General features: G+C 40.9%; 1 pseudogene; it reads right to left on the bottom strand.

Moving 5' to 3' along the window:
- Nucleotides 1–512: 512 nt before the first annotated feature.
- LOC140847581 (ubiquitin carboxyl-terminal hydrolase 9X-like) lies at nucleotides 513–24003 on the bottom strand (annotated as a pseudogene).
- Nucleotides 24004–24218: the final 215 nt, after the last annotated feature.

Here is a 24218-nt window from a genome sequence, read left to right as displayed (position 1 = left end):
CAAGATACTACTGATATGACTGATATGAATGAGCTCTTTTATCCAATTGCTAAGAAGAAGATATACTGGTTGGAGGTGCAGCAGATGTAAGAAAAATTCTTGTTTGTAGCTGACTCCTAATCCAAAATTTTTTCTTGCCTGAGTTAACAAACATTAATATACCATATACCCCTTTGCCATTTACATATTAGTACCAGCTGTTTATTACAAAAGACTGTACACTTTCTCTTAAGTTGGCTTATATATTGACAGCAAATTTCTGAAAATGAAACAGTGAATATACCCTCTGTGGTAAACAATTTTTCTAGGTTTAAATACAAGCTAGACACAGAAAGAGTTGGGACTGTAAATACAAGCCAGACACAGAAAAAGTTGGACTGTAAAGCCTGAGTGTGTGGTTAAAGGAACCAGTTAAATATGGGTGTTTCACTGATCCTTCACTTGAGATAAGGATACTTCTTCATTGCCTTCGTAATTTTCTTATGCTTGTTGACCATTTTGCTGGTAGTTGTTCAAGGTTTGTGCTGCAGGCCCTGTATATGGCTGTCCATGTACACGATTACTCCAAGGGTGAAATAGACCTGTAGGTTAAACATTTCACATATCACAATCAATTAAAATGCATGAGCTGAAGATTGTCTAAAAGCAGTTATGTCTCCTATTTCTAGGAAATTATCTTTAAAAAATATCACTCATGCAGTAGTTAAGGAATAACTTAGAAGTCAATTCCTGAATTGCTGCCAGTTCCACTATGATAAAGTGTTTTGAGAAAAAGCTACACATAAATCTGTGAGGTTATGATATAATACGATTTCCCCCTCCTCAAGAAAGTGTTTTGACAGTGTTTTTCACCAATGCCTCTGCTAAGAGCATTGGTTCCTCTAAGTGTGGTCCTTGACTAACACTATCAACATCAGTGGGAAACTTGTTAGAAATGAAAAGTGTTGCAACCACACTCACTCTGACTGAGTGAAAAATCTTGAAGGTGGGATGAAGCAACCTCTATTTCTAACAAATGCCTGTAGGTGATTCTGAGGCATTCTAAATTTAAGAACTACAGTCTTGAAAGGTCTGAATTAGTCATGTTTGTGGTTTAAACTCAGAACCATCCTCATAAAACTTATCCCCAAAATTGGTATTTTTGAAAGAACGTTTGATCATCTGTGTTTCTCAGTGAACCATCTATTGAAAAATCAAATATTTAATTAAAAAACATTTTAGTGCAAATCAACACTGCAGGCAAACCAATCAAGATATCCCTTTCTGAACATTTCTTTGATAGCTATGAATTTTATGTTAATGTAAACCATCACACATTTTTATTAATTAAGGCCTGTGTAGTTGGCAGAGAGAATACCGTATGGGCAGATTGTAACACTCTATTTCAATCTAATACCTCCTCATCAACCTGGCAGCTGTTCTTAGATAATCCATTATGTTACATCACAACTAGTAAGTTACAAAAGAGTTAAGAAAAATAAATGCTATTTAAGTAAAGCACAAAGAATTGGTCTAGACAATAAAAATTAAAAACAAAAATACTCCAACTCCTATTTACCTGCTGATAGTGAGATCCAGATGACTTAGAATGTAATGGGGCATCTTCTGGTGCAGGGGAGTGATGCTCATCTGGGGCATCTTGGTCTTCTGGATCCTAATTTTAAATATTTAAAGAGATTAAGATTTTGATTATAAAAGCAACTAAAATTTATTTTCAAACTACCAGTGAGATATTTTTAAAAATCCTAATGCAGCCATGTGCATATAATGTTTTTCATTTACTGTGATAAAATAAATTGCAATCAGAGGAGAAGCTTTAGATTATCCTAAATATGTTTTTAGACGGTTTTGCAGAAACTTCATCAAAATAATGAGAAAAGCAGAGGTTAGGCTCTGTTGATTTCTTAAAAAACTCAATCAGCACTAAACACTAAAACCAACAAACTGCCACATATATTCTTTGCACAGTAACATACCCTATGAAAATTACTTTATGTTCTTCCATTTCTATTTACTGTCCATTGGTGGCTTTTTTTTTTTTTTTTACATCGTCTGGGCAGAATTCACAAGCTTTTTCAAGTGTCATCCTAGCACTATGTGACCTCCCTAATAAATAACCACTTGATGTTTTATTGCTTTGTACTGAATAAGACCAGTTTTTATAAGTGTAGTGAGGGTTGCAAGTGTACGGTCTTCTTTCAAGTTCATCTGCAAGCCATTCCATGGCCCAGATCCACTTTCTTGTAAGATCTCTGTTACACTTCAAAATAAATAAAACTATTTATGTAAAAGAATTCGAATAATTTCAATGTTAATTTAAAATGCAAATTCCAACTTTTCATGATTCCAGTTACTACAAAACTTAAGAAAAGACTCCCAACTTTAATATTTGGTGAGCTATAGGACAGCGGCTGAACGGAGCTACCACACATTTTATACACTGATATGCTCATTTTTGATACTGATTTTTAGAGCAGTGGATTATTATATCAATTAATCCATCTTGATCATCTGGGATTCCTTTAAGAGCATTAAAATTCTAAAAAAGGGGAAGATATAAAAATTTGTGACAGGTAGTAAACATTTGAAACCTACTGTGCACTGTTTAGCATATGTTTTTTGATGTGATGATCTAATCTATTTAGCTCTCTTAAGCTTTAGTAAACTCATTTACTTGTTGAGAAAACAAGTACAGAAATAAAAAAGCATCCAAATACCCCAGAGTTATAATCAGTTTGGGGTTTTGGCTACCAGTCCGATCTGAGAATTTGAAGTCTTAACAAACTGTTATCAATCCAAAATGCTTTTGTTATAAGAATACCAATGCTACATTATTTTTATTGAAGGTATCTGCAAGTATGTCCTATATTTATGGCTTGAGAACTGTTTGCTTTGAATCAGAGCATTTTTAAAGATTGCTTATTGGAGTGCAAAGTGAGTTTCTAGTGATTATTAAAGTGATAGAACTTGACAATACAAAATTAATTTGAATTATCTTCCTTAGAATACACATATGGTGGGCAAAGCAATTTTCACTGGCAAGTGTAAAATCTGGTTCATTTGCCATTGACAATGATTGCACCTCAGTTCTAGCCAAATCTCAACGTAACATTTGACATTGCCAATTTAAAAATCATTTGTGGGAAAAAGACCAACTTTTTGCTTTGCAACTACCTGGATAAAGTTATCTAAATAAAAAAAATCCTTCAATTTTACTTAATAGAGTATAATTACATTCCCAATCAAAACCAAATATATGTGTGTATATGTATGGGTAGGCTTGTTTTGCCACAAGCACGTTGATAATTTCAGTTATTTCTCAGCCTAATCATTTCAGACAAAAAAATGTAACATGCATAGGCACTGTTTATTTTGAAACACTTGTAGTATATAGTTTTCTTCATTCTTCAGTTTTAATTGATAACGAATTTGGCAACTCATTATTTCTGATATAGTATCATCAGTGCAACTGCTTTCGTATAACTTGCAATCAAATACTGCCTTGCCCTTCTTGTTCTGTTGCCTGTAACAGTGTCTGGCACATAGTAGATACTTTGTAAATGTCTCTTAAATAGTGTTTACTGAATAAGTAAACATTTGTTATACAAAATATTTCAAGCTTCTGTTCATAATTCCCTGTCAATTTGTACCCCAAAGCCCACCATTTCCCACATTAACCCAGTATTTATACTTTTACTATCACTTTCTTGGTAGAAAAAAGAAAGCCGTGTGTGACTGATGAGTTTTAAAAAATATATGTTACAGAAAACAATATAAGTTTAGAAGTTCTTTTAAAAAAATAAAAGAGCATTATGAACTATAAATAATCAGGTCAAATATGAATATTCGTTTGAATTTTATACTTGTTTTATATGTGGGTACCACATTTCTCCCTTTATTATTATTATTTTCATTTTTAATAAAATGCTGAAGTGGTAGGTAGATGCAAGATAAAGGTAGAAAACTTAGTGTTGTAAGAGAGCAATTGTAGATGATCATCTGTAGACTATGTGCTAATCCAAGCTAGACAAGGGCAATAGAACATCCACGGATGCAGAAGCTTTCTCTCAAAACAGGGGGGGTGGGTGAGGTTCTAAGCTTCACCACTATTGTTCCCCGATTTCTCACCTGATGGCCACCCTGCGACTGTGCCTGTCTTAGGTTGTTCCTCCCTTGAGGAATCCTACACGTCTCTGGCTAACCAGTCACCTTACGGGGCCATAAAGGGAAATGTAAAGCTTATAAGTGAGAGAGAAGCCATATTGTTTGAAAAGGTTAGCTTTTTACTTCTTTGCAGATTTGTGCCCTGTGGCTTCTATGCCCATTACTTGTCTCGACGTATCTTTACCACCTGGAGGAATTATGATGCTCAGTAAATTCGATATGAGGCACGACTTCTATTTAAGGGTTGTAATTAGGAAGGAAGAAGAAAAGCTATAGAGGTAGCATATGGAAGAAAACATGGGAGGATTGATTATTTCTTTGACATATCTTCTTGTAGAGTACCTTAAGCATGTATAGGTTTTAAACTACTAACTAACTTGCACACACATATTAACATAATAAGAATACGGTGACATAAACTAAGCAAATCTATAATTGCCAGCCATCTCCAGTGAAGCCAAGAAAACCATTTAGGCACCCTAGGCATTTGTGAAAATTTGTCTATGATAAGATGGATATTGTCCAACTGTACTTGAACAGTCTGAGAGAAATCAGACAAATTAAAGCAACCCATTTCTGGGATCTGTTCACATCCCATATGTTCTTTTAACTGTAGATAGTCTATAGTCGTAAGATTTTGGAGCGCTACAACTTGCACCCCTCCCAACTCCTGGTTGAGTTCCAACAGTACAGATCTACTCAAATTCGTTGTTTCACTGTATGCACATGCCAGCCTAGACATCTCCCTCCTCATTCCAGTGGCAGGTCCAGGAAATGGTGGGATGGACGCAACCACAACCGCAGCATCTCCTGGATCCCTGTGGAGGCTTTTTGATGATCATACCCCGGCACGAGTCTTCCAGAGAGTGCTAATGCCAGAAGCTCCTCCTCATATCGTATCTTAGTTCATTTTCTGGGTAGCCAAGCTAGGCCTTGATCTTCTGCATAAAAACAAACAGACCCTTTGCACACACTTTGCCATGCCCTCTATACCACTGTGTAGAACTCATTGGAGGTCAGCACACAGGAACTCCTTTTTTCTTTTATTAAGAGAAAGGAATATTATCAGAAAAGAGTACCTCCAGAGCCGATCATCTGACACCCTTTAAGTGATCAAAATTAAGGATATTTAAAGCATGCATTAATCTTTGATTTACCAATAGTTTTATCCTATCAAGGAGAAATCCCCCTTTTCTTTCTTTCTTTCTTTTTCTTTAATCTTTAATCTACACTTACATGAAGAATACTATGTTTACTATGCTCTCCCCTATACCAAGTCCCCCCTAAAAACCACGTTACAGTCACTGTCCATCAGCATAGCAAAATGTGGTAGAATCACTACTTGTCCTCTCTGGGTTGTACAGACGCTCTCCCCTTTGTCCCTCCCCCCTATGCATGCTAATCTTAATACCCCCTTTCTTATTCGCCAACTTATCCCTCCCTGTTCACCCATCCTCCCCAGTTCCATTCCCTTTGATACCTGTTAGTCCATTTTTGGATTCTGTAATTCCGCTGCTGTTTTGTTCCTTCAGTTTTTCCTTTGTTCTTGTACTCTTCAGATGAGTGAAATCATTTGGTATTTCGCTTTCTCCGCTTGTCTTATTTCACTGAGCATAATACCCTACAGCTCCATCCATGTTGCTGCAAATGGTAGGATTTTCCCTCCACTTTTGGCTGAGTAGTACTCCATTGTGTATATGTACCGCATCTTTATCCATTAATCTAGCGATGAACATTTATGTTGCTTCCAATTTTTGGCTATTGTAAATAGTGCTGCGATAAACACAGGGGTGCATCTGTCTTACTCAAACTTGATTGCTGCATTCTTAAGGTAAATTCCTAGGAGTGGAATTCCTGGGTCAAATGGTAGGTCTGTTTTGAACATTTTGATGAACCTCCGTACTGCTTTCCACAATGGTTGAACTAATTTACATTCCCACCAGCAGTGTAGGAGGGTTTCCCTTTCTCCACAGCCTCACCAACGTTTGTTGTTGTTTGTCTTTTGGATGGCAGCCATCCTTACTGGTGTGAGGTGATACCTCATTGTAGTTTTAATTTGCATTTCTCTGATAATTAGCGATGTGGAGCATTTTCATGTGTCTGTTGGCTATTTGTATTTCTTTTTTGGAGAAATGTCTGCTCAGTTCCTCTGCCCATTTTTTAATTGGGTTATTTGTTTTTTGTTTGTTGAGGCGTGTGAGCTCTTTATATATTCTGGACGTCAAGCCTTTATCGGATCTGTCATTTTCAAATATATTCTCCCATACTGTAAGGTTCCTTTTTGTTCTATTGATGGTGTCTTTCACTGTACAGAACCTTTTCAGCTTAATGTAGTCCCACTTGCTCATTTTTGCTGTTGTTTTCCTTGCCCAGGAGATAGGTTCAAGAAGAGTTTACTCATGTTCATGTCTAAGAGGTTTTTGCCTAAGTATTTTTCCAAGAGTTTAATGGTTTCATGACTTACATTCAGGACTTTGATCCATTTTGAGTTTACCTTTGTATATGGGGTTAGACAATGGCCCAGTTTCATTCTCCTACATGTAGCTGCCCAGTTTTGCCAGCACCATCTGTTGAAGAGGCTGTCATTTCCCAATTGCTTGTCCATGACTCCTTTATCAAATATTATTTGACCATATATATTTGGGTTAATTTCTGGACTCTCTAATCTGTTCCACTGGTCTGTGGCTCTGTTCTTGTGCCAGTACCAAATTGTTTTGATTACTATGGGTTTGTAGTAGAGCTTGAAGTTGGGGAGTGAGAACCCCCTACTTTATTCTTCTTTTTCAGGATTGCTTTGGCTATTCGGGGTCTTTGGTGTTTCCATATGAATTTTTGAATTATTTGTTCCAGTTCGTTGAAGAATGTTGCTGGTAATTTGATAAGGATTGCATCAAATCTGTATATTGCTTTGGGCAGAATGGCCATTCTGACGATAGTAATTCTTCCTAGCCATGAGCATGGGATGAGTTTCCATTTGTTAGTGTCCCCTTTGATTTCTCTTAAGAGTGACTGGTACTTTTCAGGGTATAGGTTTTTCACTTCTGTGGTTAGGTTTACTCCTAGGTATTTTATTCTTTTTGATGCAACTGTGAATGGAATTGTATTCCTGATTTCTCTTTCTATTGGTTTATTGTTAGTGTATAGGAGAGCTACAGATTTCTGTGTGTTAATTTTGTATCCTGCAACTTTGCTGTATTCTGATATCAGTTCCAGTAGTTTGGGGTGGAGTCTTTAGGGTTTTTTATGTACAATTTCATGTCATCTGCAAATAGTGACATTTTAGGTTCTTCTTCACCAATCTGGATTCCTTGTATTTCTTTGTTTTGTCTGATTGCCGTGGCTAGGACCTCCAGTACTTTGTTAAACAACAGTGGGGAGAGTGGGCATCCCTGTTTAGTTCCCGATCTCAGAGGAAAAGCTTTCAGCTCCTCGCTGTTCAGTATAATGTTGGCTGTGGGTTTATAATATATAGCCTTTACTATGTTGAGGTACTTGCCCTCTATTCCAATTTTGCTGTGAGTTTTTATCATGGATGGATGTTGAATTTTTTCAAATGCTTTTTCAGCATCTATGGAGATGATCATGTGGTTTTTGTCTTTCTTTATGTTGATGTGGTGGATGATGATGATAGATTTTCGAATGTTGTACCATCCTTGCATCCCTGGGATGAATCCCACTTGGTCATGCTGTATTATCCTTTTGATATACTGTTGACTTCTGTTTGCTAATATTTTATTGAGTATTTTTGCATCTACATTCATCAGGAATATTGGTCTGTAATTTTCTTTTTTCGTGGGGTCTTTGCCTGGTTTTGGTATTAGGGTGATGTTGGCTTCATAGAATGAGTTTGAGAGTATTCCCTCCTCTTCTATTTTTTGGAACACTTTAAGAAGAATGGGTATTATGTCTTTTCTGTGTGCCTGATAAAATTCCGAGGTAAATCTGTCCAGCCCTGGGGTTTTGTTCTTGGGTACTTTTTTTATTACCGTTACAATTTTTTTGCTCATAATTGGTTTCTATAACTTTTGTGTTTCTTCCTTGGTCAGTCTTCGGAGGCTATATTTTTCTAGGTAGTTGTCCATTTCTTCTAGGTTTTTCAGCTAGTTAGCATATAGGATTTCATAGTACAAAGAATTCTTTGGTAATTCTTTGTATTTCTGTGGAGTCTGTCGTGATTATTCCGTTCTCATTTCTGATGCTGTTGATTTGTGTTGATTCTCTTTTTCTCGTAATAAGTTTGGCTAGAGGCTTATATGTTTTGTTTATTTTCTCAAAGAACCAGCTCTTGGTTTTGTTGAGTTTTGCTATTGTTTTATTCTTCTCAATTTTGTTTATTTCTTCTCTGATCTTCATTATGTCCCACCTTCTGCTGACTTTAGGCCTCATTAGTTCTTCTTTTTCCAGTTTTGATCATTGTGACGTTAGACTATTCATTTGGGATTATTCTACATTCTTCAAGTGTGCCTGGATCGCTATACACTTTCCTCTTAAGACTGGTTTCGCTGCGTCCCACAGAAGTTGGGGCTTTCTGTTGTTGTTGTCATTTGTTTCTATATATTCCTTGATCTCTATTTTGATTTGTTCATTGATCCATTGATTACTTAGAAGCATGTTGTTAAGACTCCATGTGTTTGTGAGCCTTTTTGTTTTCTTTGTAGAATTTATTTCTAGTTTTATACCTTTGTGGTCTGAAAAATTGGTTGGTAGGATTTCAATATTTTGGAGATTACTGAGGCTATTTTTGTGAGCTGGCATGTGGTCTATTCTGGAGAATGTTCCATGTGCACTTGAGAAGAATGTGTATCCTGTTGCTTTTGGATGTAGAGTTCTATAGATGTCTATTAGGTCTATCTGTTCTAGTGTGTTGTTCAGTGCCTGTGTGTCCTTACTTATTTTCTGCCCAGTGGATGTACCCTTTGGGGTGAGTGGTGTCTTTTGGTTGGTGCATTAAGTCCATTTACTTTTAGGGTGACTATTGAGAGACATGTACTTATTGCCATTAAAGGCTGTAGATTCCTGGTTACCAAAGGTTCAAGGTTAGCTTCTTTAGTATCTTTCTGCCTACCTTAGCTCACTTATTGAGCTGTTATATACACTGTCTGGAGATTCTTTTCTTCTCTCCCTTCTTATTCCTCCTCCTCCATTCTTCATATGTTGTGTGTTTTGTTCTGTGCTCTTTTTAGGAGTGTTCCCATCTAGAGTAGTCTCTGTAAGGTACCTTGAAGAGGTGGTTTGTGGGAAGCAAATTCCCTCAGCTTTTGCATTACTGGGAATTGTTTAATCCCACCATCATATTTAAATGATATTCGTGCTGGATACAGTATCCTTGGTTCAAGGCCCTTCTGTTTCATTGCATTAAATATATCATGCCATTCTCTTCTGGCCTGTAGGGTTTCTGTCGAGAAGTCTGATGTTAGCCTGATGGGTTTTCCTTTATAGGTGACCTTTTTCTCTCTAGCTGCCTTTAAAACTCTTTCCTTGTCCTTGATCCTTGTCATTTTAATTACTATGTGTCTTGGTGTTGTTCTCCTTGGATCCTTTCTATTGGGGGTTCTGTGTAATTCCATGGTCTGTTCGATTATTTCCTCCCCCAGTTTGGGGAAGTTTTCAGCAATTATTTCTTCAAAGAGACTTTCTATCCCCTTTCCTCTTTCTTCTTCTTTTGGTACCCCTATAATAAGAATATTATTCCTTTTGGATTGGTCACATAGTTCTCTTAGTTTTGTTTCATTCCTGGAGATCCTTTTATCTCTCTATCTATATCAGCTTCTTATACGTTCCTGTTCTCTGGCTTCCATTCCTTCAATGGACTCTCGCATCTTATCCATTCTGCTTATAAATCCTTCCAGGGATTGTTTCACTTCTGTGATCTCCTTCCTGGCATCTGTGATCTCTCTCCAGATTTCATCCCATTGCTCTTGCATTTTTCTCTGCATCTCATCCCATTGCTCTTGCATTTTTCTCTGCATCTCTGTCAGCATGTTCATGATTTTTATTTTTAATTCTTTTTCAGGAAGACTGGTTAGGTCTGTCTCCTTCTCAGGTGTTGTCTCTGTGACCTTTGCCTGTAGTTTTGCCTTTTCATGGTGATAGCAATAGTGATAGCGATAGTTTGCAGAGCTGGTACGAGTGACCGCTGGAAGAGCTTCCCTTCTTCTTGGTTTGTGGCCTTCCTCTCCCCCTTCACAATGCACTGGGTTCTTGCAGGTGTGGATGTGATCTGGACGTTGTCCTGTGTCCTCTGGTCTCTTTTTTAGGAAGAGTTTTCTTTGGTATATTTTCATTGCTCGATGTGTTTTTGGGAGGTTTCCACTGCTCTACTCATGCCGCCATCCTGGCTCTGAACCCCTGAGTTTTTACATATTTATACACTTCATGATTTAGGGCAGAGGCCTAGGGCACAGGCTAGGAGAGATCAACAATTTAGAGTCACATAAAGACATGTACAATTACAACCATAATCAGGTCTAGGAAGGAGAATTATCTATGAAGATATAACAGGAGGAATGCTCAGGTCTTTTCTGAGGCGATGATCATTGAAATGAGATCAAAGGGAAGAAGACATATTAACTAGTTAGAGTGAAAGGGAGACCTGTTTCAAGAAGAGGGAGCAGTACGTGTAAAGACCCTGTGGTGAGAGGCAGCTGGGCATCCAGGAGAAATTAAAAGCATGCCATTGAAACTAGAGTCCTGTGAGCAATGGGAACCTTAGAGGTGACAAGGCTGGAGAGGAGGCAGAGCTACACCACACTGGGCTTCAGAGGCCATGTCAGGAATTGTGACTTTTACCTTTGGAGGAAACCACTGAAGCATTTTAGACAGGGTAAGTGGAACCAGGGAAACATTTGTGGAAGTAAGGGAAGCAGTCAGACAACCTTTCAGGATTCCAGTCATAAAAAATGAGGATAGCAGGGACAGTGGGAATGGAGGAAAGTAGATAAAGTTTGGAGACCTGAAGAACATCCAAAGCAACAGAACTTGGTGGTAGGTTAAGTGAGGGGGTGAAGATATGGAACACTGAAAGACGAAAGGGCCATGGTCTGCAGGGCAGTGATCATGTTGAGTTGGAGAAGCCTGTGAGACATTCAGGGTGAGATGTCCAGCAGACAGTGACGTACATGGTCTGGAGTTCAGAGGCATGCTTGGGGTCACCACATAAATTGGGAGTCATTGGTACATAGATGCTATTGAAGCTTGGAACCATACAGGAAGAAGAGTCAAAAGGAAAGAGTACAGAGGTAAAAAAAAAAGGCACTCAGGACCAAGGCTTGAGGTGCAGGGACATTCCATTGCCAGGGAAAGAGTACTGAGCTGGCAAAGGAGACAGAGAAGGAGCAACCAGTGAGTGAGAGGAAACTCAAGGGAGGGTGGTGTCACAAAAGCCCAGGATGTTGGCAATGTCAACATCTGAAAATACTGAATTTTCAGAATATGGCTGAGAAATTGTCTGTGGGCTCCATGGCATGGAGGCCATTACTGACCTCGATGATTGCTGTTTCTGAGGGGTGGTGGTGGCAGGAGCCAGTCTGGCATGGGTGGAGGGAGAAGTGAGAGGGGAAGAAATGGAAGTAGTGAGTATGGCCAACTTAAGAAGTGTGGTTATATAGAGAAGAAGGAGATGTGGCAGCAGCTGGAGATGTGTTTTGTGATCAAGGTGGGGATTGTTCTTTCCTTCATGAGAATTTTTGGCAGCCTATGGTGCCAGCTAGCTTGGAAGCAGCATAAAACAGTGTTAAGAACTTGGCCTTGACCTCAATTTAAAAACTTATCTCTGCCAGCTGACAGGAAGGTTGGAGTTCAGGCACAGGAGCTAGATTGTCTGAGCTCTAACCTGAGTCTCACACTTAGACTCCCTGCTATGACTGTGGGACAGTTACTGGCTGTGCTTTAGTTTCCCATTCTGTCAATTAAGAGTACTCACAACATAGGATTACTGCAACAGTGAGATAATTCCTGCAAAGTGCAAAAAACAGAGTGCCTGGTGCACAGTTACTCCTTGCAATGCATTGCCTTTATTCTTATTGCTAGCTGTTTAGCCTTGGCCATGTTTGTCACCTACCATCTGTCATTCAAACTCTCATTTCACTTCTCATCATTCCTCACTTGATAGCTTTAAGGATTCACAGTACTGTGCACATAATAGGTATTCATTAACAGTTTTCCCTTGGTTATTTATGTAGGAATAATAATATTTAACTCATGAACACTTACTCTATGCTGAGCTTTTTACCAATTACCTTAATTATCCCATTTAATTATCAAGACCATCATGTAAGGAAGGTGTAATATTATGAAAGTTATCCCTAGGCTATGGATGAGGAAACTGAGGGTCAAATAGATTGCCACTGGCTCAAGAGTGGCATAGCCTAAGCGGCTGTGATGAGATTTTAAGCTCCTATTTCTTTTTAAAACATTGATGGTGGAGTGGGGAATAGGCAGTCATTTGTAAATTCACTAGCTAGCTGATACTTTATGGCTGTATGGCTTAAAGCTATTCTCCTCACTGCTGGTGGTGAAAGGCTTCCTCGCTTCCTTTAAGGTAGGAACACATTGCTGCCGCCTTGTGACTTATCAAATTCTTACCTCCAGGTTCTGCTTTATTTTAAAAAGTTAACTATCTTTTCTGTTACAATAATGTTGCTCTAGGATTGGTGTTGCATTGAGAGAGGCAAGGAAAACTTGAAGATTGACTTGACTTTTGTTACTGTTCTTTTGCCTTTTTTAAAAATACAAACTAGACAAAACGAGTGTCTTGTTGCACCAGGCCTATCTTCCCAGGATAAAAGCAGTACGACAGCCAACTCAGCTGGATGGGAGCATTTTAATCACCAGTTCAGGCTACGGAGCCCCCACTGCTGGACTTCTCCATGCAGGGTTCCCATTTTCCATCCCTTAGGAAGTGTCCACTCCATCCCCACCCTCAGCTCCCATGAAAGCTGGTACTGGTCCCCCATCTGCTCCTGGACCTCACAGGAAGGAGCTGGGGCATAGGTGGAGGACTGTCCCAGCTCCTGGCTCTGCCCACAGTTGCTTCTACTAAACCATGGCTGGCCTGGGCCAACGGCCACCTTAGCACTTCAAGAACCCCTGTTTACATATCGGGGAGGCATGGGGAGCCAAGACAGAGCCAGGACTCGCAGGGTGTCTGCTGTAGACACCCAACTGTCTTCCAGGGGTCTTGACTGAAGCAGCTGGTCTGCTTCTCATAGACTTAAGACAGCGGGCAGGTTCCTGCTACAATGTGAAGATGCCATTGGTATGAAATGGAAGACCAGCATTATTTCATTCATGTACATTACATATGAACTCACAGGTCTATATTATCTTTCATGTATACACATGTGCATGTATTGATGCTTATGTACATACAAGAGGAAATTACTGCAAAACATTTAGCATGTAGGATGTAGGGCTGTAGATGGAGTTTCCTTTGCACTTACCCATATTTTGTAAATGTGCTATAGTAAATAGATAATAGACCCATAAGCCCTGATTCTTCATCCCATTCACTCTAACACAAACCTGAGCAGTCATAGTTTGTGTATGTGATATGTTAAAAAAAAATTCAACTGAGTAAATTTAAATATCTAATTGGTTTATTCAATAGTTAATGAATCAGAGCAGCATCCCTTCGAGGAAAGAGAAAAATCCTCCAGAGCTGCACAAAATGAAAGGCTTTTATAGCAGAAGAGGGTGGGGGAAGGAAAGTTCTGGCAGAGTGGATTGTTTCAGGCAACTTCACTTTCCATAGGGGAACACAAAGGGTCTATTTGCAGATTACTTCACTAGCTCTTACAAAATCATTCCCAATTGATTGGTTAAAGGCTACATTCCTGGAAGAAGCTACAACTGCAAATAGGTTAGCTATTAAGTCTTGATTTGCTGATGTGGGGTTTAGCACAAGTGGCTCCACTTGTGGCCTGTTGTTTCTATGTTTAGCAAATAGATTTTAGAAATCCAGTCTTACTTTCTCTAAAAAAACATGGTTATAGTTGTCAGATAGAGGGTCCTAACTCTGCAGTTTGGAAATTAAGGTCATTGTGGCTGAGATGTTAGCATCTGTTTCCAGAAAGTTTAGTTAAGGGTAGAGGTGTTTATGTCAGTCCAGAAAACAGGAGAACCTTCTCCAGTGGGGGGATCCCAGGCATCCGGAGTTCACCTGCAGGGAAAGAGATCGTTCCTTCCTTTCTTCATTTCTACTCCCTCCCTTCTCTTTTAGTTCATTTATTCATTCTGTCAGAAAACCCTGTACAGGCCCTGGACTAGACTCTGGGGATATTGAGATAAAAAGTACCAGACCTCAGGAAGCTCACAGTTTACCACAGACAGACAAATCACATGAGAGTCAGGCATTAATTGATGTCTGACAGAGTGCTGTAAGATCATCAAGGAACAACTGAATAAATCTGCCTGGGGACATGGGTGGTGACATAAAGGTACTGATAGTTGGGTCAGCCTTCATGGATGAGTAAGAGACTTCCAGGTGATGCTGGGGTTCTTGTTCACAAACACTCAAGAAAGGAGAGTAAGTTACAGTCTTTTATTTAGAGATAAAGTGAAAGGACAGAGCTCCTGGCTCACACCTTGGGGAGACACAGTTTGTAGTGGTGCATTGTCTAGGGGGTTTTATTGGCAGTTGAGGATTTTTGAGAACATGAAAAATAGCTTAGGGGTGTGGACTTATTAAGTGGTCCCAGAATATTTTGAATTAACTTAACACAAGTAATTTCCTTCTCTGATGAATTCTCCCTGAGATATCAGCATCTTTTTCTGGGGGCATATGAAACAAGGCTGCTTGCTCAGCTCCCAATGTGGACTGAGGTATTGTTTGCTAAAGAGTAAGGTAAGATTTTCTAATGTCTTAACTTCTTGGGTATTAAAATGCAGTCTTATCTTTAAGGTGGAATCCTTCTTGCCTTTTACTGTGTTGTTTACGGCTGGGCCTGCATGCTAAACTAGTCTGCTCAATTTGCAAAATCACTTCATCAGATCTGAAGGAAGAAAGATAGCACATAGGCCTGGGCCTTTTAGCAAGTTAAAGTGAATCTTACACATGATTATAAATTATAAATATATGTGCTACTCTTCTTTATCTGGGGTATATTAATTGATCTCACTGAAGAATGACTCTAGAGCTGACTGTTTAACACAGAGTTTTAATAGGGGGTTTCCTTGCATGTAGTTACATTGCTCTGACTGCAAATATCCTGCCTTGCTATTCCCAGAGGCTCTCACCATACTCTGACTACACGCACAGTCCCTGTCTCACAGTCACACTAGGAAATGGAAGTACCTTCCAAGTAGAGGGAACAGCTTAGGCAAAGTTTGGAGATGAGATGGAGCATTATAGAGATTTATGCTTGGAGAGAAACAAATTCAGATTGATTCATTCTTTGACTCAATATATATGTGCCCCACACTGTGCTTAGATGGTGGGGAGGAGAGCAGCAAAAAATCCAAGTCCCCAAACTCATGGACCTTACATTCTAATTGGAGATATTGACACAGAGCAAAGGGATATGTGTAAAGCAGAGAAGAGCAAAAGAATGGAACCAGAGATTGTTATTTTAGTCAGGGTGAGCAGAGAAGGCCTCTCTGACCAAGTGACAGTTGAGCAGGATTGAAGGAACTGAGGGAGCAAGGCTAATGAATGAATGGGAAAGGTCATGCCAGGCAGAGAGAACTTCAGGTGCAAAGCCAGGCAGAGAGAACTTCAGGTGCAAAAGCCCTGAGGTGGAGCATCTTTGATGTGATCAAGGAGAAAGGTGGGATAGGAGAGGATGGGTGGTTTTTACCCAAGCAACTGGAAGGTTGTTGATGCTACAAAGTGGTGTGGAGGAGACTGGAGGGAATCTCAGGAGGACCTCAGTTTGGATGTGCCAAGTTTGGGAGGCCTATTTGGCCTGAGGAGAACTGTCAAGAAGGCAGGTGGAACAGTTTGTCTGGATCCTGGAGGAGTGTTCAGAGCAATAGGTGTCTGTGTAGAGGGGACCTTTAAAGACCCAAGACCAGGTAAAATCCTTAAGGGAGTGAGTGCACAGAGAGGCAGTCTAAGTCCAGAGCCTCTGGGCTCTTCAACTTCCAAACTCTAGGGGAGGAGGAGCCAGCAGAAGGTACTGAGGCCTGACTGACTGGTCAGTGAGATCAAAGAAAAACCAGGACAGCTTGGTGTCCTAGAAGCCGGGGAAGCACGGGTTGGAAGGAGGACAGAGTGATCGATTATATCAAATGCCACTGAGAGGCTCAGTCAGTAGGATGAAGACTCTGAATGCACCCAGGATGTGACAGCAGGAAGGGAGGCTGCAGATGACCTTGGACCATTCCTGTTTCATGGGTATTCAATCTCTGCAACCACACAGGGCCCTGGGCTTAATGTAATGCTCCCCATTAGAATCCTCCTGTGGGCACTGAGCACGGCTCACAAAGGGGGCAGAGGGGAGAGTGCCAGGGGAAGTGGCTGTCCAGTTGAGGCTGTATGGGGAGGCTGCGCCCAGTTGGAGGTGCTGGTTGAAGGAGGGAAAGATAAACTGACCTGAGTGGGTATGAGGATAATCCAGGCTCTGGAGAAAACATCACATGGACCCTCTTTTGTGACAATAGTGATGCCTGATGCAGCTTCCTCATCACTTGAGAGCTGGGGCTGCTGGGCAAGGTGGCCAAACTTGTGGTGCCTCAACAACGTGGTGACAAATAGATCAGGCACTCAGTGTTCCACCACCAAAATAAAGACGAGGAGCCCTGAAGTCCCACCTTGATCTGTGGAGTTGCTGAGTGCCCCAGATGCCTCATGGGGCCAGAGGATGGGCAGAGTCAGCAGCTGCCTTTTGGGTCACCTGCCGCTGTGCATCAGGCAGGAGTCAGGGGACAGGGGAGGGCTGGATACTTCTTTCTGGATGAGAGCTGAAGAAAGCAAGCTCCAGAGAGAAGACAAAGGTACGCAAGGCCAGCCAGGAAGGCCACAGCCAAATCAAGATCATAGAAACCAAACCAAATCCACCTGCCATTAACTGAGGCTTACCACACACCAGGCACTGTGCTGCATGCTGTCTTTGGAAGATTTACTTCAATTCTCAGGACAATCTTGGGAAGCAGTTAGAATTACTGTGACCTCCACTTTAAAGATGAGGAAGCAGATGCAACAAAACCATGGGGTGCCTTACAAAGGACACATAGTTAAGTCTCCAGGTTGGCATTCAAACCAGGTTTATCGGACTCCAAAGCCCATCTGTTAATTCTCCTTCCTGAAGGACTGTTATAACCATTAAATGAAATGATATGACATTAACAATAACAAAAGTAACCTCCTCCTTGTATTGAGCACCTACTATGTTGCAGACATTGTCCTAAGAGCTTTCATAGGCAATAAAGAATGCACTCATCACTACTAACCCACAAATGGGTGTTATCATTGCTATCGCCTGCTAGGAGCCATGCTACTAAAGCTGTGTAGCAAAGCTCAGGCTGGAGGAAGACCCCCACAAAGCAGGGGCCCTCGCAGCTGGCTCCCCCTATTACCCACCTTGACTTTGTTAGTCTCCATTATACTATTAGCTTTGCTTTTTTTTTTTTAGGAAATAATTTCCGTGTTTTAATATGCAGAGGTAAAGATAAGTTTCACATATTATTTCATTAACACAATTTTATCCAGAATCTTACATTCAATTCCAGAGATTTGTTGTTGTATTTTTTTGAAACGGCATCTCCCATATTTATTAACAAATGGTTGTTAACAACAATAAAATTCTGTATAGGGGACTCAATGCACAATCATTAATCAACCCCAAGCCTAATTCTCAACAGTCTCCAATTTTCTGAAACATAATTAACAAGTTCTTACATGGTGAACAAATTTTTACATAGTGAATAAGTTCTTACATGGTGAACAGTGCAAGGGCAGTCATCATAGAAACTTTTGGTTTTGATCACGCATTTATGAACTTTAAACAATCAGGTCAAATATGAATATTTGTTTGATTTTTAAACTTGATTTATATGTGAATCCCACATTTCTCTGTTATTATTATTATTATTTTTAATAAAATGCTGAAGTGGTAGGTAGATGCAAGATAAAGGTAGAAAACATAGTTTAGTGCCATAAGAGGGCATATGTAGATGATCAGGTGTGTGCCTATGGACTAAGTATTAATCCAAGCTACACAAGGGCAACAAAACATCCACGGAAGCAGAAGATTTCTCTCAAAACGTGGGAGGGGGTCTATGCCTCACCTCTGTTGATCCCCAATTTCTCACCTGATGGCCCCCACTGAAACTGTGCCTGTCTTATGTTGTTCCTCCCTTGAGGAATCTTACCCGTCTCTGACTAACCAGTCATCTTCCGGGGGGCCATACAGGGAAATGTAAAGTTGGTAAGTGAGAGAGAAGCAATATTCTTTGAAAAGGTTAGCTTTTTACTTCCTTGCATATTTATACCCTGTGAGTTCTTTGCTCAGCATTTGTCTTGATGTATGTTTACCACTTGGAAGAATTAAGATATTCGGTAATTTCGATATTAGGCACGAATTCTACTTAAGGGTTGTAATTAGGAAGGAAGAAGAAAAGCTATAGAAGTAGCAGACAGGAAGAAAACATGGGAAGATTGATTATTTCTTTGTCATATCTTCTTGTAGAGTAACATAAGCATGTATAGGTTTTAAACTACTAATTAAATTGTACACACACATTAACATAATAGGAATACAGCTACAAAACCAAAGCAGACCTACAATTACCAGCCATCGCCAGTGAAACCAAGAAAACCAGTCAGGCACCCTAGGTATTTGTGAAAAGTTATCAATGATATGATGAATATTGTCTAACTGAATTTGAATAGTTTGAGAAAAATCAGACAAATTAAAACAACACATTCCTGGGTACTTTTCACATCCCATATGTTCTTTTAACAGTAGATAGTCTGTAGTTGCAAAACTTTGCAGCACTGCAACTTGCACTTCTCCTAATTCTCAGTTGAGTTCCAACAGTATAGATCCAGTCAAATTTGTTGTTTTACTGTATGCACAGGCCAGCTTAGATATCTCCTTCTTCATTCCAATGGCAAGTCCAGGAACCGGTGGGATGAATGCAGCTACAACTGCAACAGCACTGCTGGCTTTGCTTTTGCTTGCGTTTTTCCAAAAAACTAAGCTAAGCTTTGATAAGCAGCATGGAAAAGAGGAGAATATAAACTTCCCAGAGCTTTTCAGGACAGTGGTCCTGAGGAATAGAGCACGCAGGGGCCAGATGGCGATCTTGGCATAGAATACCAAAACCTGTAGGTAGCTAGTCAAACACTGACTACCCCATCTCCACCTAAGTGGGAATGCCCCCCTTTTTTACAATGCTAGTGAAATTAGTGATGAAGAGTTTTACAGGAAAACTAGAGAAATAGAATTATGGGAGAATACTAAATAGAATGACCCTGTCTGACTCTTAATCCATCTTCTCAAGTTTTCTTCCATCTGCTACTTCTATAGCTTTTCTTCTTTCTTCCTAATTACAACACTTTACTGGAATTTGTGCCTCACACATGAAGGTACCAAGTACCATAATTATTCCAAGTGGTAAAGATACCTCAAAACAAGTGCTGGGCATAGAAGCCACATAGCATAAATCTGCAAAAAAGTAAAAAGCTAACTTTTTCAAAGAACATTACTTCTCTCTCACTTAACAGATTTACATCTCCCTGTATGGCCCCAGAAGATGGATGGGTAGCCAGAGACAGGTAAGATTCCTCAAGGGAGGAACAACCTAAGACAGGCACAGTCACAGGGGGGCCATCAGGTGAGAAAATGGGGGCCAACAGAGGTGAGGCTTAGAACCTCACCCCCACACCCTAATTTTGAGAGAAACCTTCACACCCATGGATGTTTTGTTGCCCTTGTCTAACTTGGATTAATACAGGCATAGATCTGATCATCTACAATTGCCTTCTTACATCCCTAAATCATTCTTTCTATCTTTATCTTGCATCTACCTATGACAGAATAAATACTATGAGGAGAAAAATATACCCATTGCATTAAAAATACAGACAATGATACTTGCCTAGCTAACTGTGGCATTGGGTGACCTGTGTTTCACTGTAAGCTGATAGCCTCCATAATCACTGATACATGCTGCATGATTCTGCAGTCACATGCATTACTTAGAAACCACTATGCATAGAAATGAGAAACACAACAGAGTACATGTTGCTATGAAAAGTTTGGGTCAAGGAACAAAACAAAGATAAACTCTCCAACACTTGACTAACCATGTATAGATTAGAAAGAAAAAAGCTTGCCTATGCTCGTTAATCAAAAGAAGAAAAAATCAATAATCATATCCTTGTGCAAAATGGTATAAATATGTATACCATCATCAGCACTTTGTCGAGCGACCCCCTCCAAACGACTCCGCATCCTCTCTCCATACGCAGACTCCGCCCTGCACCTTCGAGCATCCCACCCCTCAGCTGGAGATGGACTGCAGCAATCTCCCTCCTTCCACAAAGCAGGAACCTCATTTGCATAGAATGAGGCAGAGGGCCCAGTTTTTTTAATTGCCCAAGGGCTCCTTAATGGCTCCTGGATGAGGGTTGGTCACCAGAAAGACCAGAAGTTCCCATAACCCCCTCCTTGAATTTGATTAATTTGTTGGGGTAGTTCAGAGAACTCAGGGAAACATGCTTCCTAGTTTATTAAAGGCTATAATAAGGAGGACAGATGACCTGCCAAATGGAAGAGAAACACAAGATGAGGTCTGGGAGGGTCCCAAGCACAGAATCTTCTGTCCCCATGGATATGAGGTATGCCACCCTACTCGTGTGGATGTGTTCCCTTACCTGGAAGCTCTCCAAACCCTACTATTGGGATTTTATGGAGGCTTCCTCACATAGGCATAATCAGTTAGTAACTTCCATTTTCAGCCTCTCTCCCCTCTCTAGGGGATGGTGGGGCAAGAAAGAAAATTCCAAGCTTCTAAACATGGCGTGGTTTTCCTGGTGACTAACCCTTATCCAGGAGCCATCTAGGAGTCCACCCAGAGTTGCCTCCTTAGAACAAAAGCTACTCCTAGTGCTCTTATCTATTAGGACATTACAAAGGTTTTAGGAGCTCTGTGCCAAGAACTGGGGACAGAGACCAATATATATATGTATGTACTTTCCTCTTATCTCACAATGATCTCAAGAACAACTTCGGTGGAGTGGTGGGAGCAAGAGCCCAGTTGGAGTATGTAAAAGAGGGCCGAAAGACAGGGGACAGAAAATACAGATAGTGCTGTTGAACTGCTTAGGAAAAGGGAAGGAGGAAGATGGGGAAATATCTAGAAGAAACTGTTTTTCTTATTCTTCATTTGGAGAAAAAAAGAGCATATTTGTATGCTGACAGAGAAGATTTCAGTAGGGAGGGGGAAATTGATGATACAGAACAGACGTTGCAACTGGTAGAGCAAAGTCTTGCAGTAAGTGAGAGGAAGTGGGATTGAATGCCAAAGTGAAGCATTGACAATTCATGATAATAAGAAGACTTTGCTCAGTATATAATCTTCAACCCTAAAGGCTGGAGAAGATCTTAGAGGTATGTGCTCCAACTTTCTTCCATAGGCAGGAATTCCCCCAAATCAGCTTCTCAGAAAATACTGGCCCAGCCTCTGCTTGAATATCTCTAATGATGACGACCTGGTTACTTCCCCAAGCAGCCTTTCGTGGTTTAAGACCTCTTATATTGGTTAGGGAGCTCTTTGTAATTGTACTGCACCAAAATCTGCCTCTTTGTCAGTTTTACCCATAGGACCAATCTCCTATGGTCCAGGACCATAGAGATTCACAGTAACATCAGTTGCTAAGCATTTTGCTGATTGCAAGAACTTTTTTATAGACACCCTCTCACCAAATCCTCAGAGTAGCACAGCTAGGAAAGTATTATTCTCCCCACGGCACCAATGAAGAAACTGAGGCTCAGGGAGATTAACAAAGGGAGCAGGCTTAGTAAACTGCAGAGCCATGAATCGAGCTGGGGGTCCCTGAGTCCAAAGCCCACCCTTGCCACTCCTCCACTCTGCCTAGAGTCCCCTCCCTCTCTCCTACATGCCAGACCTTCGATTTCTAAAAGGCAGCTGTCATGTTCCCCATAAGCCTTCTCCTCCTCCACCTAAACATACTCAATTCTTTGAACCATTTCTCATCAGCAATCTGTACACTCCCGGCCATTCCAACAGGTGGGTGGCAAAAACCAAGCACCATATTCCAGGCCAGTCCTGTGCAGAGCAAACTTCCTGTGTCTCCACCCACTTTGTTCAGGACAGTGTCCTGCTATTCCAGCAGCTTAGAATCAAATTCCCATGTTAGTTATGAAGCCTCAGCAAACTGTTGTCTTATTCATTTCTCACTCATAAATATGAATAATTTGCATATGTGTTTGGTCTGTTTTGTTCCTTTACAAAATCTTCATCCCCAGGACCCCTGAGAAACAAGTGTTGTATGAGCACAGAAGGAGATGCATGAGTCAGACCTGATATTTAATTATACATTGAGATGTGCAGGGAAGTGTGAAACATATCCAATTTGCTAGTATGGCACGTGGGCCCTATCTGTCTTTGGAAGGGGTGTGTCCCCCCTTTGGATCTCGATGAATGAAACCATGTTGAATTATTGCATGCATATGGGTTTCCAGCAGCTCTGAGCACCTGGAAGACAGGAAATGAATCAAGTGACTGTTCTTCCTGGACCACTCTTGTCAAACCAGCTGCCAGGGGACGCTTGTAACAGAATTCCTAATGATGCCCACTGGCCAAATGGAACCGGTGGCCAAACTGGGGCCGATTCTGCCTTGTGCCTAAGGGAGCAGCCAAACCTCAAAAAAATGGGACCCATTCCTGTGATGGGGAATACTGAGCTGTAGGCTTCAGGGGCCTAGAACACCCAGAAGGCGGTTGACCCTGATCCTTCAACTGTCCTGGCAGGACCAGGCAGGGTTATTTTTTATTTTCAAGGGGTTAGTTTCCTGTAGCATGCATGCCAAAGATGGCATGTGCACTCATTAACAATGATACTGGGACTGCCTGCCATGCTCTCTGCCCTTCCCTTTCCATACTGTGTGTGGGCGCCACAAGCCACCCACTGGAAGAGCTGACCCTTGGTAGTGTCTTCTCTTGAATGCGTTCTTTTGTCCCTTCTATCAACCTGGACAAAATCCCCAGCCCATCAGATTAAGGATCATGCTGTTAGCAGACCAGTTGTGAGAGCTGGCCAATACTGAGTGAGTGGAAACAGAGAGTGTGGTTTCCCCAAGGCCTGAGAATGCACAAATGACCAGGACTGACTCGGTGCCAGTGAAGGCATGGGCCTTTTCCTTGATCTCCAAAAACAGAACAAATAATAATGAAGTAGGACACAAAATACACCCAAACATACATCAAGAAGATATCACCAGATCCTGCCCATTTGAGTCAGAACAATGTTTAAATGCACTCAGCCCATATGTGTTTGCTGAAACGTTGAGGCCAAGCCTTGCAGGCCTTTGGTCACCTAAAAAAGACCCCATAAACCCAAGCAGGGGACTATCTTCCATCATTTACTTCATGCAGGAGGCACACATGGTCTCACAGAGGAGCCTCCCTGAAATGCAGGACTTGTACAGCAGAGGCGAGTGTCCCTCCAGGAAAGGTCTCCAAGGCCAGAATTCTCTCCCTTACCAGGCCACTACATGTCTGAGATCTCCACCAGTAGAGCTACTCCTTCAGGATAAGTCATTGAAGGCCCCTTTCAAAGGAAAATATTTCAGGCTATAGGCAAAACACCTGAACCTTGAACCACACTGCCTGAGTCTGAATCCCAACTCCATTACGTATTAGCTGCGCCATCTTGGATGAATCACTTAACCTCTTCCCTTCTCTTTGCCTCAATTTCCTCATGTCTAAAATGAGGTTAATAATAGATTCAGTGAGTTAACACACATAAACTTGGAGCAGCAGCTGGCATGCCAGGAAGTGCTCACCAGATGTAAACTGCCAGCATTACGATGGGGCTTGATGGTGAACGCAAGGTGAGAAACCATGTCTGTTCAGGGCCTGCCTGG

Source organism: Manis javanica, chromosome Y (assembly GCF_040802235.1).
Source record: "Manis javanica isolate MJ-LG chromosome Y, MJ_LKY, whole genome shotgun sequence".
NCBI lineage: Eukaryota > Metazoa > Chordata > Mammalia > Pholidota > Manidae > Manis > Manis javanica.
The sequence above is the reverse complement of the archived record's forward strand: the minus strand, read 5'-3'. Positions and strand labels throughout refer to the sequence as shown.